Source organism: Rhagoletis zephyria, unplaced genomic scaffold (genome assembly GCF_001687245.7).
Source record: "Rhagoletis zephyria isolate East Lansing unplaced genomic scaffold, Rhagoletis_zephyria_1.1 Rzeph_scaffold_05101, whole genome shotgun sequence".
Classification (NCBI taxonomy): Eukaryota; Metazoa; Arthropoda; class Insecta; order Diptera; family Tephritidae; genus Rhagoletis; species Rhagoletis zephyria.
Window position 1 is genome coordinate 12,509 of NW_016162184.1, and position 15,397 is coordinate 27,905.

The window sequence follows — 15,397 nt, forward strand, 5'->3', positions numbered from 1 at the left end:
CTGGAGATAGATAGGAGTGTACTTAGAAATTATCGAGATTATCTTTATTGCGTTTTATTTAGAGAGCTTGGCTACGCATTTCATGAGCCAGATTATAGAATGAGATGCATAAATGTATAGATACTATGCGAGCAAGCTGATAAGTATGTATGTACATTTATGCGTTATGGTGCTTATTAAATTTATTGCAGAGTTATATATATATAAGTAAAGTGAGGATAAGCGTAAATCGCCAATGGCAACCGCCAGTTAACACCTCCGCGTGAAAATTATGATTTCGGATGCCAGACAATTACCAAATACGTACTTCAAGAAATTCCATTTAATGGTATTTGAGGGGAAGTGCCAACTTGCATTGTGCTCATCAGCCGTATCCATGCATAAGTATGTAGATATATATGTATATCTATATATATTGGGTTCGACTGAGTTTAGTAACAACTAATCTGAGGTGACATTTATTCATTATTCAAGAAAACGCGCTAAACAGAAGTGCTCCACTAATTCCAGTTAGGACAGCTCTTCGCCCTTTCTTCAACTGATTGAGCATGGTGGTCTTATGTTTTGAGTGCCGTTAGACGACTATATTTACAATAAAAATGATTTAATGACAGTTACATTCTGCAAATAAACCATCTTCGGCGAGAGCCTCCAACGACCACCTGACATAGACGAGACGGAGCTTCGTCTGCCTGGAGAGACTCGGATCACAATAGCCCAACTTCGTTCTGACTACTGCAGCAGGTTGAGCTCATACCTGAGTAGATTAGATGCAGAGCGTCCGAAATTCGGAGAGACACACACCCCACGACTCGAAACCTCCCTTCGTATGCGCGGAAAACGCTACACAACTAACGCTGCTGTCCCTGTCTTCCGTTAGTTGAGCTTGACGACAACGACTGAGATACTGGGGTTGTTGTAACCGCTATAACAAAAAGAGCCTCCAGTGCTTGCTAAAGGTTCTTGCCCATATTTTATTTCCGTGATAGCTTCCTGTCTAGGATAAAGACCAAATACTTCACGTTGGGAATTCGCAGCCCAGTTTACGACCATATTAGGGTATACTTACATAGGGTGCTTAAGAACTTGTCTTTACGAATAAGTGGTAGTTCAATCGCATAAGGAACCGCCCGATCGCCCTTTTTCAAGAGTCCCCAACAAGTCGTTAACGACCTCTACTTCGATATATGCGTTGCTCCACTCCGCAGCTACAGTTACGCCACATATAAACCAAAAGGGAAAAACGGTCACGGTCGATATCGATGCACAGTTTAACTAAGGATTTAACGATCTCCACAAGGTGGGCGTTTTTAACATCTAACACAATATCGGGGCAGCCACCGACCTGCGTAGTCTCTCTGTTGTTGCAAATCGAAAGGCTCTATAAAACAAGGATGAGCAACAGATTAAGTATTTGGAAATCCGTGGGCCATACATAAGAGGTCCAGCCTACTTTGAGTATACAAGTAACTGACTAGTTACCCATTTAAGCTTTGAGACATAGTCCTTACCTAAGAAGCGTGCGTAGATTGGGAAATCCAGCGACAGGCGTGATGCCATCGGCATGCAACATCAACGATTAACTCACATCAAGCAACAAATATAGATATATGAACTTCTCAAATGCCAAATCACCCAACATATTAAAGTAATAATTTATTGGCACCTCAAAACGTGCTCATATACATATCTCTCTTGAATGAAAAAACTCTTAGCGATTACAAGCACTCGGTGCTTTGCATAACTCGGTGCTTTGCATAAGTTCCAACCATACAGAGGGTGTAACTAATGGGAAACCATTGGCAAAAGCCGCCTACCCACAATCTTGAAAGTAAGTAAATGAGTTTTATAATTAAACAAAATTCTAGACTTGACGTTACTTTGCCCTGAGTTTATCATCTAGGAATAGTAATTTGAAAAGCTTTGAAAAGTTCGTTACTCCTAAAGAATATTCCCATCAATGAGCATCATTAGAATCTGAATAATTTCGATAATGTAGTTGCTACTTTATTAGATAAGCATTCGCTTTCAAAACATGTGGCTTTTATATTTTTGGAATTCGCACTTTTTTCCATAATCTCTTAGCACTAAAAATAGATAAAAAATTTTAAAATCATCTAAATGATATATTTATCTGTTAAGTTGGCGCACATGCATTGGTGTTAGGTGAATTTTTATTTTTGTACACACAAACATACGTACATACGTAGGCGCGCTCCACACACAACATACATACATGCATGCCTTAGTTTATTTATAAGCATTTAGCCTACTACACACTGCCTTCATTACGAACAATTTCACTTCATTAAGCTCGTATATGTATGTATGGTTTTGCATTTCTTATTTTCCAAAAAAGCCATACATTCTGCCAGCCACATGCACACATACACATTTTGGAATTGCAAAATTTTAAACCAATATTAATTTTTGTTTTTATGTTCTCAACGGTTGACATTTTTTGCCTCCTACCCTCCTACATACAGTTCGACAGTCAGTATTGATCAAATGCCATGCAATCAAAATTTACGTACCTCTCAAGTAGGCTTGTGAATGCTTACAATTTTTCTTCTTTTTTTAGCTCCTCTTTTGGCATCCCCATTTTGAAAGTTTTTTTTCTCAAATTTTCGTCAATAATTCTTCGGCTTAGTTTTCAACTTATATGGTACTGCCACAGGAGTGTGGAATTTAAATTGAAAGAAAATCTTTGTCCTTTGTAAAAGCATATGGGTTGTTGTGACAACGCTCTTGAGAGCATCGTAGTATGGACGTTGGGGAGCGGATAATATTGCAGCAGAGTCTTGTGAGTGGTGCGCACTTATGTACATACATATATCTGTATGTACTTAGTACATGATTGCGTTCCTCTTTTTTTGTTTGGTCCTTATTGAAAATTGTCTGCATACCATTGCTGCTATTTATCTGTATTTTCTACTCTGAATCCTTGGAAACTGGTGAATAATGACATTTGTGATTTACGCACGTTTGTAGTGATATACTTTTGGTTTTTAGGAAGCCAAAAATAAACGGGAAAGTGCTTGCAAGCTACTTGGAAGTATTTAAAGATGAGAAAATTTAAATGCATCCTGATATAAATATGCACAAACTCTAAAGAAAAATGATGTTTTCGTTTCTTGTTACCCTGTAAAAGTGCAAGGTTTCTATACTTATCCTTGTCACATTTTATAATATCGTTTTAAGAAACCATCGGATTTTCAGGGCACCATCCCATCTGACAAAGTTTCAAATGACCGGGAATCTGCTTTTTTTGCCTTGCTACTAGAGTGTGAAATTTTTAGAAAGCATCACAGAATTTTCTTCTTCTTGTCTTTATTTTAGAATTGAATACGAAAAGTGAAAAGGACAATCAAACGGTGATATTTTTTTTGTAGAAACGAAAGCACCATAAGCCATCTCCAAACGCAAAATTCAAAAAACCAAAAAGGTGGCCAGAATTCTCTATCTCTTTTCCACAGAAACTTTTTAGTACGTGCACATGTATTTATATAAAAGAAAAGTTTGCTTATCCAGAATACATCATAAAATAAATTGGCTAGAATGTTGCTTTGAACATCGAAATTCAAATGTTCACCATTCCTCGCTCGCAACAAATAAATTCACGCCATTGATATTTATAAATGGCATACGATCAAATTCGAGCAAGCGTGGAAATCATAAACGAAACTTTGTAAGCATTTTACAGCTTTCAGCGCTTTTAGAGAAACAAATGTATATGTATACATATGCATGTATATTAGGGTGGTTAGAAAAAAAAGTAAAGTCGGAATTTTAATGCTCTTAACCCCTAAGGTTGCTCTATACCAAAAAAATATAACCCTATTTTATTAAGTAATCAAAAAATATTTAGAGGCCGCTCAAAACGCTCAAAGTGGGCCATGTATTTTATATGAAAAAAAAACATCTTTTCGTAAAAATGGCACAGAATTCTAGAAAATCAATATTTTTAGATCGCAAGACTCTCTTCAGGAGACTTCCAATAATAATAACCAATTGTTTACTGAACTATTCTTTCATGGTAACTATATTTTATAGGCCCGTCAAAAACGGTCAAAAACCGCCAAAAACTGCAGAAAATGCAATGGGGGCTAATAAACAAATCTTTAGTATTAAAAAATTGTTAAAAAAAACCATTGGGTATTATTACAGGTAGTCTCCTGAAGAGAGCCAGAAAAATATTGACTTTCTAAAATTCTGTACCATTTCTACGAAATATTTTTTTTTTTGCCATATAAAATACATGGAAAACTTTGAGCGCTTTGAGCGACCTCTAAATATTTTTTGATTTCAAAATAAAAAAATAGGGATATGTTTTTTTCAATATAGAATAATCCTGAGGGGTGAGAGCATTAAAATTCCCACTTAACCTTTTTATGGACCACCCTAATGTACATACCCTGTGGGGGAAAATCTCTAGTTCTGAACTGGTGCGTTTCTAGTACATGCAAACAACTGGCGAATTTAACTCGGCGATGTCATGGGAAATAGAAAATTTCCACCTCTGCATTACTTTTTCTATAATTGGGAACCAGTCCTAAGATCGATAGACGAAAAAAGTAAAATGATGTTTGCAAACAGTCTTTTTGATTTTCCCATGGTGCGATTCTTAATTATTTGCAAAGAAATGTGAAATCAAATTTGTTTGAAAACATGTAATTCAAATTAAGCATTTGAAAAAACGTTTACACACAAACCTTTGGCTGTAGCCGAGTTTGCAGAGGTGCTTGCTGTTATTGGTTACATTTTAGAAGGTATCACGTTACTATCGGACTTGATCGTTTTTGGCGATAAAGATCTACTACGGAACTAGAAATTTGGTTCACCACCTCGGGGTTTCCTGCAGGGTATGCATTCGCACGCCAATGCAAAATAAACCACGCGCTCTACCCACTATCAATCGCTTAGTTTAGCTTGTAAATGTAAATTGTACACTACAAAACTTCACCAAGTATGCTTACTTACCTCTCCCCCCCCCCCTACGCTTTCACACCATCGTCAACCTTGAACGTAGTTATTAGGTACGTGTTGTGTACGACCTAACATTTTTCCTCTTCAAAATTCCACTTTCCATGACAATAACTTTTATGTTCTGCCCTCTATTTGCTTGCGTGCGTACGTGCGTCTAAACGCCAATAATAATCGGGGTGTGAACGCGCGGAAATTCCAAACAAATTGCAAAAGCGTACTCGTAAAAAAATCCAGATAAAGTTGTTACAAAAAGTTTTTGCTGCAACACCTACGGCTATTTGTTACGCTCTTGAATTCGAGCAAAAATCATTGAATGCCCGAGGGCATGTACGTACGTGCGTGCGCAGGTATACAAATGTATGTGCATAGGTGAAGATTGGAACTTTTTTAGTTCGAAAAGAAATCGCTATCGAAAAAAAAAGTAGGCGTAAGCATGTCCATATGTCGAATTTCAGAAACGTATTATGCTAACCATATACTTATGTATGTACATATGTATGTAAGTTGCTAGGATACAAGCTTCTCACAATAGCGACAAACACTTGTCAATATTCCAGCTACATATTTGCAATAAAAGTTGCATAAGTGTCTGGATTCATACTGCCTACCTACCAGCGTGCAAGTGTGGTTTGTCAGCATAATCGCAACTTTTCAGTTTTCAATTGGTATGAGAGAATCGAAAAAGTTTCACTAATTGTTTGTGATAAGAGAAGTTAGACACCTACATATTTACGTACTTAGATATGTGTTTAATACTTAGAATAAGTTGTCGTTAGTTCACAGCTTAGGAGAATAGTTAAGTGGAGGAAATTAAAAAGGATTTCACCTTATTATTAATTTATTTATGTATGTAGAAGTAAGCCGATAACAGCAGAGCATTCACATATAAAGTTTGGCGGGAAAAATACCGCAAATACTTGGAGACTTGTAGGGCTGAAATGAGCCTTTTGGCACCTTAAAATTCCCCAGATACCAGCGGGGAGCCAGGTTTTTCGAAACATACCGGGAAGTGTGTCCCTGCTTACAGAGTCATAGATCTTGCAATAAGTAGTTTTCTCTCAGAAACTCCTAAAACTTTCTGAGTTTATCCACCATCTGACGGAAAGACCTTGGTTGTCGCATAGCGTACGCTGAGTTGATACAAGTTAAAGGTATCCACACTCCCTCTTTTCTCGGTAAGACCGACCCTAGGGTGCCTTAGCTGGCCAGCTCATACGAGATGTAGTCTCCTGCAAGACAGCTGTGGCCTTGTACCCATAAAAGTATAACTAGAAAATAATCAGCCGCACTCAAATAAATATCAAAAAATTCTCGATCCAAGGGTCTGATTGCCGCTTGGTTCAAGTATGCTATTCAATCGATTGTTTGCATAATGGCAGCTACCTTTGCCTGGAGAACTGGAGTGATCTTGAATCCTAAATTTAAGGTTAAGACCCTTTGAGTGACTCTAAAAGTTCACCGTTGCCTCAGTTCTTCAACCATTGTCCCCGCTCCGTAATCACTAAAGTCGAGTTAGACGCCAGTATAAGTATGCAATAATCCATGATTAAAGAATAAAATCGAGGCTTTTACGAATTGTAGCGTATGGAGATCTTGAGTCTTTTAAGCGCCGGGTGGATGACGTAAGACCCATAGTGGGAGTTGTCCTAAGTCAGCTATTGAGTGTAGAATGACTAGCGTGGCCTTCTCTAGCACATTCTATCAGACAAGAACTCTGTAAAACATTATGGCTTCATAGAGATAGGAAATCAATGCCTTCTATACTCTTTCTTCAAAGTTAGGCCACCACTACAGCTTCCTATCTATAATCAAGCTCAATTAATGAACTTTATTAACTGAGGGAAGACTTGTTTGGGTTATCTTATTTATTCTATTTAGTTAAGAAGATGAGTTCCGTTTTATTAGGATTAGACGTGTTCGCAGGATTTCAGCACAACACCGAAAGTGATGTATTTATATATGAAAGCTTTCTCTATCGACTACGCAATAGTAAGAAGGGCGGCATCGATTGACCTACCCTTGTTGGTACTTATGTACGTATGTTGAGCTCCTATACTCAGGGTGCAGATCAATCACTACAAGCAGATTATTTTAGTAAACACGGAGACTGATTGACCTGAAATCCCTGGAGGGGATGTGAGAACCTTTGCCGGAATTCTGTATAAATACCAGATTGACCACCACTCTCCAAGACGTACGGATATACTCCCGCACGTCCGGTCCGGTCACTTTTGACAAACTCTAAAGCTTGGCTCTAATCTCACACACAGGTTCAATAAGAACTTGTTCAACCGTAGAGTCCCGGATTGGACTGCACTCAATATTTTTGTTCAAGCAGCAGCAGCTTCGAGGAATTAGCAAATGCAGATTTGTGATGACACTCTTCATAAGATTAGGCAACATAAGGGTATTTTTGGAATTTGCGAGTTCTGTGATTCTGTGCTAATATAAATGTGGAAGGTCTCGTAAACTGAATATTTTCAATTTTACCAAAGATATATACAGTGTGGACAGATGTGGTTGTCTATGGACACGTAGACCAACTAAGGCTGGAATATTTTAGTTCTTCCATAGTCGAGCTCTTTAGTAACAGGAATTCATCTACCATGTTATACATGTATGTCGTTAATTCATCTTATTTTTCTCTTTAGACATTTTTTTCCTAAAAGGATATCAACTCTTCTCTCATATTTTGGTTTGTTTGCATACTTTAGGTATACCCTTGTAGGTGGTTATGTGTTCAAATAACAGTATAATAGTTTCCGCCTCGGTTTCAATTTCAATATACAAACATAAGTTGTTTGCTTGTTAAAAGAGTAAATATTTAGAATTTCTATTTATATACTTAGCGGTTTGCAGCGTGCAGCTGTGTACTCAGCTTACGCTGATACTATTTTCTATGCATAAGGTCTCCATACCAGCGTTTGGCACTGACAAAACGATTTTGAAGGACGTACAACATTGCTTGTTAATGGTCAAACGTAACCACTATGTAAATTAACCGCAAATACTGGAAGAAAGTTTCTCTGTTTGTGGCAAAATATTAATGGCAAATATTTCTTGTAAATATAAGTGGTGTAAATATAAATACTACTTATGTATATACTATAGAATATTTCACACATACATATCGATGGTTCTCTGCAATAACGACACAACTCAAAATTAAAAAAAATAATAATACCTTATAACTGAACAGGTTTTATAGTTGGTCATGAAAAGTGAGCAGCTGAAGCCGCAGAATGCAACCCTTTTTGGTTTTGTCAAATTTAACAATAATAAAAATGACTCTTAACAGAATTAGCAGTGCAAACAGCATACATTCCTCTTACATATATATATAACTTTATGTTATAATACAAATGGAGGGGCGTACAATTTTTCTAGACTTTGAGAATATTTTCCAAGGCAGAGATAACTCGTAGGTTTTTCGTTGTCTGCAGATCGGTCACTGCTGCGGCGTTAGAGAAAACACTTTACATTCTGGATGTTGCTGGAACTATGAGCCGTACCTAGGTCGTGCGTGGAGGTAGTGCGCACCTTTAACCACTCAGCTAGAGCGGCCACCACCACAACTAAAGACCTCGAAATGAAATAAGGTGTATGGGAGTTGTTCCTCTGGAAACGTGTTTTTACCCCCAGGTTGTCAAGTATCAAGGTATAGCTCATAATCTAACAAAACCATATAAATCCAAATTTCAAGCTTTGTTTAAAGTTGGAAAATTTTAACAAATATTAATAAAAATTTCAAACTGTTTGATCAGAATTAAAAAAAAAAAATTTGGTATGCAGTTTTGTTGCCCACTGTATTTTAGATTAATAAAATGAAATTTAAAGTAGCCAGGACTATACGTTGATTTTTTGAAATTTTGTTTTGCTGCCGTTGTCGTGCATATCTTCCATACACAGTATGTAGTTATGTATGTATATACATATGTGCAATTGCTAAAAATTGGCGGTCTTAGCTATGTACTTTAAAATTGCACCTTATAGGACCGTTGGAAGTTCTGAAGAAAAACCAGAAGTGAAATTTTTCATTACTGTACCTGTATATTTTCTTGAAGAAATAAATATACGATCACTTTTTTCTTGAAAGCTGCATACTGATTTAAGAAATATTAGTAGAAGAAAATTTCTTTTCCACTATGAATTTTTATTTTTTTTTTATTGAGAGCTGCAAACAGGCCTTATTATTTTAAAATTTAATGAAGAACAAAACTGCAGCGAGACCTTTTTGAAATTCTGAATAATAAAATGTTTTGCAATTTTGCATTCGTATTTGTGCAGTCTGCGTGCATTTCAGAGGTTGTCATTGTCATTCATACATTGTGCTGGCATTAAAATAAATTAAAAGAATCTGGTATGAATTTTCTGAAATTTAGTATTCGTATTATTTGCTTATCTATAAATTATTTGTAGTATATGTGGCAAGCATCAGCATGCAGTAAGGACATCCTGTCAACAGTAAAATTTTATAAATGTACAAATGCAATTTTTACAATTACGTACATACATACGTACATACATTTGCATGTATCTAAGATGGAAAATTTTTCTATAATTAAATTGAGGCAGCTGCTGTGATAAGATTTTTTTTTTGCGAGAAGCGACTATATTTATTTCTTATATTTATTTATTAAATAATAAAATGTGTTCATGTACATGTGCATATTTTTCTCCTAAAGCTTTCACAGCATTTATTAAATGTTACAAGTAATGGACAGAGTTCCCCTGCCAACAAATGCCAGGCCATAGATTCATATGTATGTATATATATATGTATGTGCAGCAGTTACACATATAAAATGTACATTATTGTTCATTTCTGTACGCAACTACATATATGTATTTGTGTGTAAACATTCATTACTGTATATTCATTAGTGCAGATAGTCTTTTCATTACGTACTCACTTTTCACAATATCCTCGGCGTTGTCTTCAAAATCTACGCAACAGGTTTCTTTGCTACATAGTAGCCAGCACAAAAGCTAACACATTTTTCAACACATGCAGGCATAGTAAGTACATGGTAGGGTGATTGACGCGGTTTTCCAAACCGGTTTCTACCGGTTTTTTTTTTGATATTTAAAAAAAATTTTTAAATAAGAACAAACGTGAATTTTTTACTGATTTTTATTTGTTTTACTTTTTTTCTGAAAAAATGCTTTGCACTTATTTTTCTTTGCTCTTTTCTAAGTAAAGGCTATTTTTACTGTTAATTTTTGATCATGACTACATACCAGCATACATATCTAATAGGGCGGGTAAAATTTTTTATGTCGAAGGTACATCGCAATTATGGTTATTTGGGTCATTTCAAGCATTTTTGCCCAAGAAACCATAGGTCTAAAATGAATTTCGAGCCAGCGATTTTTCTATATATTTTTGTTTTTCAAAAAGTGGCTCACCTATTGAAATAGCTGTATTGAAAAGTAGCCAAAATGTGTATCTGGGGATTCTTGGGGTCGAGGAATCTAATTATGGCATTAATTTTTTTCTGTTGAGGGCCGCCAGAGGGCGCTTCCGTACTTTTTTTATATTTAAACCGAAAATCGACAACATTGTTGCGAAAAGCCACTAAATTCGACTTTCCCATAATGCAACTTAAATTTTTAAATAGCCTAAAATGTTCAGCGTTTTTTATTTTTATGAATTTTTTTTTCGCGATGTGCCTCTATTAATTTTTTTGGGCCCCTACAAATGTATGAAAATGTATGAAAACCATGTAAATTAAAATCGGGTTCCTTGTTTTTTCTAAATTTTAAAATCGAAAACCGGGTTTGGAAATTAATCGAGCACCTTAGTACACACATACTTAAATGAGTTTTGTATGCATGCCGTACAGCTTTGCATTTATAAATAAAAAATAATGCAATGCTGTCGACAAATCTCTGGCTTTTTGTTTGCTTCTCGTTTGTCGTTTGTCGTTGTCGTTGTCTTTCTCTTTTCTCTTTGGCTATATGCTTTTCTTGTCACCGGAAAACGGAAGTTAAGTAGCGGAAGTAACATGTTGAGATAGTGCGCTCACAAGTAGAGTAGTAGAAGCACACTGCTGAATACAACTCAGCCGCAAAGCAACTTATTAAATACATACATACATAACTACCTGTCATGAGCAGCCATTGTGTGCTCGTGCATGCAAACCGCCAATCTCAACGACGTGCTACAATTGAGTTTATTAGAAAGCGGTAGAGCGGATGTTTCATAGAAAATAAAGAAAATTTTAATGAAAAGTAAAGCAAAGCAAAGCGTAAATTAAAAACTCAACTACATAAATGAGCTGAGTTAGCAAACATTTTGTATTCCATGGCTATGTTGCTGACGTTGTGCTGGCCGTTATGCCTTAGAAAAAAAACAACAACAATAACTCGTAGTTGGAAGATATATTTTGTGTTTTTGAAAAATATAGGAAGTGGAGGAAATTGCTTTGAAATTAATTATAGAGAAAAGGAAAATTTTCTAGTGTAGTTCACAAGAAATTAGAGGACCTAATATTAGAACCAATCAGTGAGTTTGGTTAGATATTTTCAAAGGGCTCATTGATTATGCTTTTATATACTAAATATTAGCAGAGTACCTCTCATCGTTCGCGGTGAACAAATAGTTGATTAAAATCTGGACGCCTTTGTTAGGTGTCACGCCACATCGTAAACACTCATCCCCCTTTCTTTTACTAAATACCAGCAGACCCGGCGAACTTCGTCCCGCTGAAAATTCATCAACAATTCATATTGACGTTTGGTTTTCTGGTCGTATTGAGGCATATCCTCAATTGCCGTCTTAAATAACCTAATGAAAGCGTTATGTTCGTTAAGAAGTTCTTGCGGCAACAATGATCTGGTTCGATGGTGAATCGGCCTTGAAACAGTTAGACCAGTTCGTGGCAATACCACAAAGGGGAAGTATCATTGTTGCACAGAAGTCCCATATACATCGACTTATTTACTTACCGATTTTTAATAATTCCTCGACTCCAGCGCCGCCTTGCAGCTCTTGTTTTTGCAATAGTATTGCCCCTACCGTTACCAATGTATATCTCGAATATGAGCCAAATTGGATAATAAATACGATTTCTAGTAATAACTCGACTCCAGCGCCACCTGACGTTTTAAGTTGAGAACCTGAATTATACGGGGGCCCACTCAAACACATAAAAAAAAAATGTAATTAAAATCGGTTCGGTCGTGTAGGAGGAGTTCACTCACATACACACGTACCGAAGAAGATAGGTAAAAGTTTCAGTATATTTGGATTGCGCCATGCGCCCTTTTCTAATGACCACTACTTCTCCATACCAAGCTCCAGGACTTTACCACAAATACTTCCAGAGATATACGCTATGTTTCCTATTCGATTTGTATAGGAGATGCCACACTCCCTTGATATGTCGAAATTATTATCAGCCTATACCATCCTTGGAAAGTCTGAAGTAGGTGCTAATCTATGCAAAAATCTACCTGCGTACCAACCCCATTCTCGCTGTATGTTTGCCTATAGGCCGGTGCCCCATAATGGTTGCTGAAATTCCAAAATACATACTTCTGTCCTTGATCTATTAATCAGATCGAGTGTCTTCGTGCTGTTCTAGTCCAGTCCAGAGTTCCTTGGCTATTTTGCATACATAAATATGTTATCGATATTCCACCACCTTTTTCTTGCCAGTCCAAGAAAATATAAACTAATTTCTCTTTGAACGTCTTCGAGAGGGCATCGTAGGGCGACAGACTCAGATTCCTCGAAGTATACTACTGCCTTCCCCAATTCATCCGCGATCTCATTGCCTTCTATGTTGCTATGGCCGGGAACCCAGATGCTGCTTTCTTTATGCTTTCGGTGTCTTTCCTTACAACCATACCAGCCTCAAAGATGCTTCCGCTCGAAAGATGCTTGCCTTATTCCTTAGACGGAAAGAAAAGAAGACACCTCGTTCCTTGGCGTACATCCCAGGGATTTTTGGTATTTCTTCGGTATTTTTCGTGACGTTATGGAATTCTTTGTCACTACTCGTTGGGCATTAAAAACTGTTCGTGTCATCACATTGAAAAAAAATTGTAATTAATCTCAATTAAATACACAAGGCATTTTTTATTTGCTTCAAATTTTTTGTCATTTCAATGCCTAGCTGAAATTCGGCATTAGCTTTGGCTTATTTTTCTGTGAGTGACTGAGAAATATAAATTTGAAAGCATTTTATGCTAAAAAAATATGTATGTATAACGAAAATTTTACCTTTTTCTTCTCTCTAAAAAATGAAATACAAAAAAGGATCGGAAAGGTTTTAAATATTGTGTGAATGCCTAGGTTGAAGAATAAAAATCAAAAGCACTTGTATTGGCATAACATTGAAAAGGGCTGAGAGAACGTAAATGGCAATGGGTTTAGAGTTATTTGAGACGTGCTTCATTATCCAATTTTTTTTTAAATGTATACTTTCTCGCACTTCATTGCTTGCCATAGATTGGCTTTTTGATAAACATGAATGCCACAAACTTACTTGAAATCCTTTTAATGCCTTGCGCTGGCATGTTGTGCCAACACAATCAAAATCCGAAAAAGGTAAAATCCAATAGAATTCGCCAAGAAAAAAACAATTAAATAGAATATACTTTCAAGTTAGTGATTGAAAAAACACTCACCGTACTTAGACCAAATCAAAATAAACATAGAAAGCGACGGAAATGAAAATGCGTCAACAAAGCGTCAGTCAAAAAGCAATCACAAAAATTTTAGCAAAAGTGGTAAAAGAACGCACTTTCGACCAAAGCATAAATCAACATTAAGTGCAAGCAAACAGAATGTGGAAAAAATGAAATGAAAATATTGCAACTCGTAAATTGCAAAAAAAAAAAAATAAATGCAAAAATCTGGTAGTGAAAGAATTGCTTTAACTCTTTTCGCATGACTAAAATGCTATTCGATTTGCTTGCACAGCTTATAAGTGTTTGGCCGAGTGCGTGTGTATGAATGAGTATTGGTGTGTAACAGTTAATGCATAAATTTTCACATTTTCCCACTCATTCGTGCCACATTTTGCTGTTTAGCTTTCTCTTTTTAACTTTTGCTAAAGGTCAAGACACTAAAGCCCTACATAATCGCAGTAGAACGGTCAACACAACGACGACGGTTTGTACAGTGTCTCAGTGGTCAGGTATGTATGTGTGTGCGTAAGTATGTATGCAACCAAAGTCTGAATGCAAAAAAAAAAATCGAAAACCCAAAACCACAAAAATATGTGAATTTATGCGTAGCGAAGAGATATTTCTCTTTAAATCTGAAAGAATAACAAGAAAAGGGGCAAAAACTGGAAGCGTAAAGCGAAATGCTCGGCAGAACTACCGAATAAAGCTGGCAGGCAACAGATGGCTGCTGCTGCAAATTGAGGGAATTACAAAATTGCGAAAATGCAGAAAAATGAGAATAATGGAACAAAGGCAAAAGTTTGGCAATGAAATATTGTGCAAGTAAATAAATACTGGAAATATAGGGATGGGGGTAGAGTATGTGAGTGGCAAAAATCGTGTATGACAAGCAGGGGTTGTAATGAATGTCTGCAGCCGAAGCTGTGGGTTGGCAGGCTACGTTTTTGGCTGGTAGCCAAGTGTGCAAACATGCCGACAGACTTGTTGCTTCGATGTATTCTTTTCACTGAAATATGCATATTGTATATAGCTATTCTCACTTTAATGTTCAGCCTCAAACACCAGCATTTTTCCATACACAATTTCTTATAAGTATAAGCATGTATGGCGGACGGGGCGTATGAGTAATGTTCATTGCGGTTCAAAGTGATGAGGAATTGACAAAGCAAATTGATTGGAAAGAGGAAACTCAAGGAAAGTTTCGAGGTGAAAAGAAGTTGTTATTGACCAAAAAGTAAATTATGAGCTGACAAAGGCGTAGTTAGAGGAATTTCCGTAATAAAAAGAGTATTCGAATAAATCAATGTTCATTGGACGAGTAAATAATTACCATGCGTGATCCAAAATTGCTGTGTGACTATCAAAACAAAGCATTGCTCTATTTTTCCTAGTAATGATATTTGTAGAGGCATCACTTATGTACGTACCCAGAACTTTCGCTTAGAATTTGCTCGCAGGGTTTTCCAGCCGCAATGAGTGAGCAATACCAATCACTTTGGAACAGAATACCCTAATCCCTCTACAAAGCAGTCCATTTTACACCCTACAGTGTAGAGACAAATAGCTTCTTTATCGGCAACTTGACATCTTCTCAATTTTCTTCTGAATGACAGACACTCCTGCATATTTAGCCAAAATGTTTGTTTGCTACAATGAAGTAAGCGGATATATTTGCTATCGAATTATTTCCTATGATTGAGCTAAGCGAAAAATTCTTTGGGCTCCATATCTCTGTCTATTTGAGCCTTACTTTATATATATGGCGACTTGT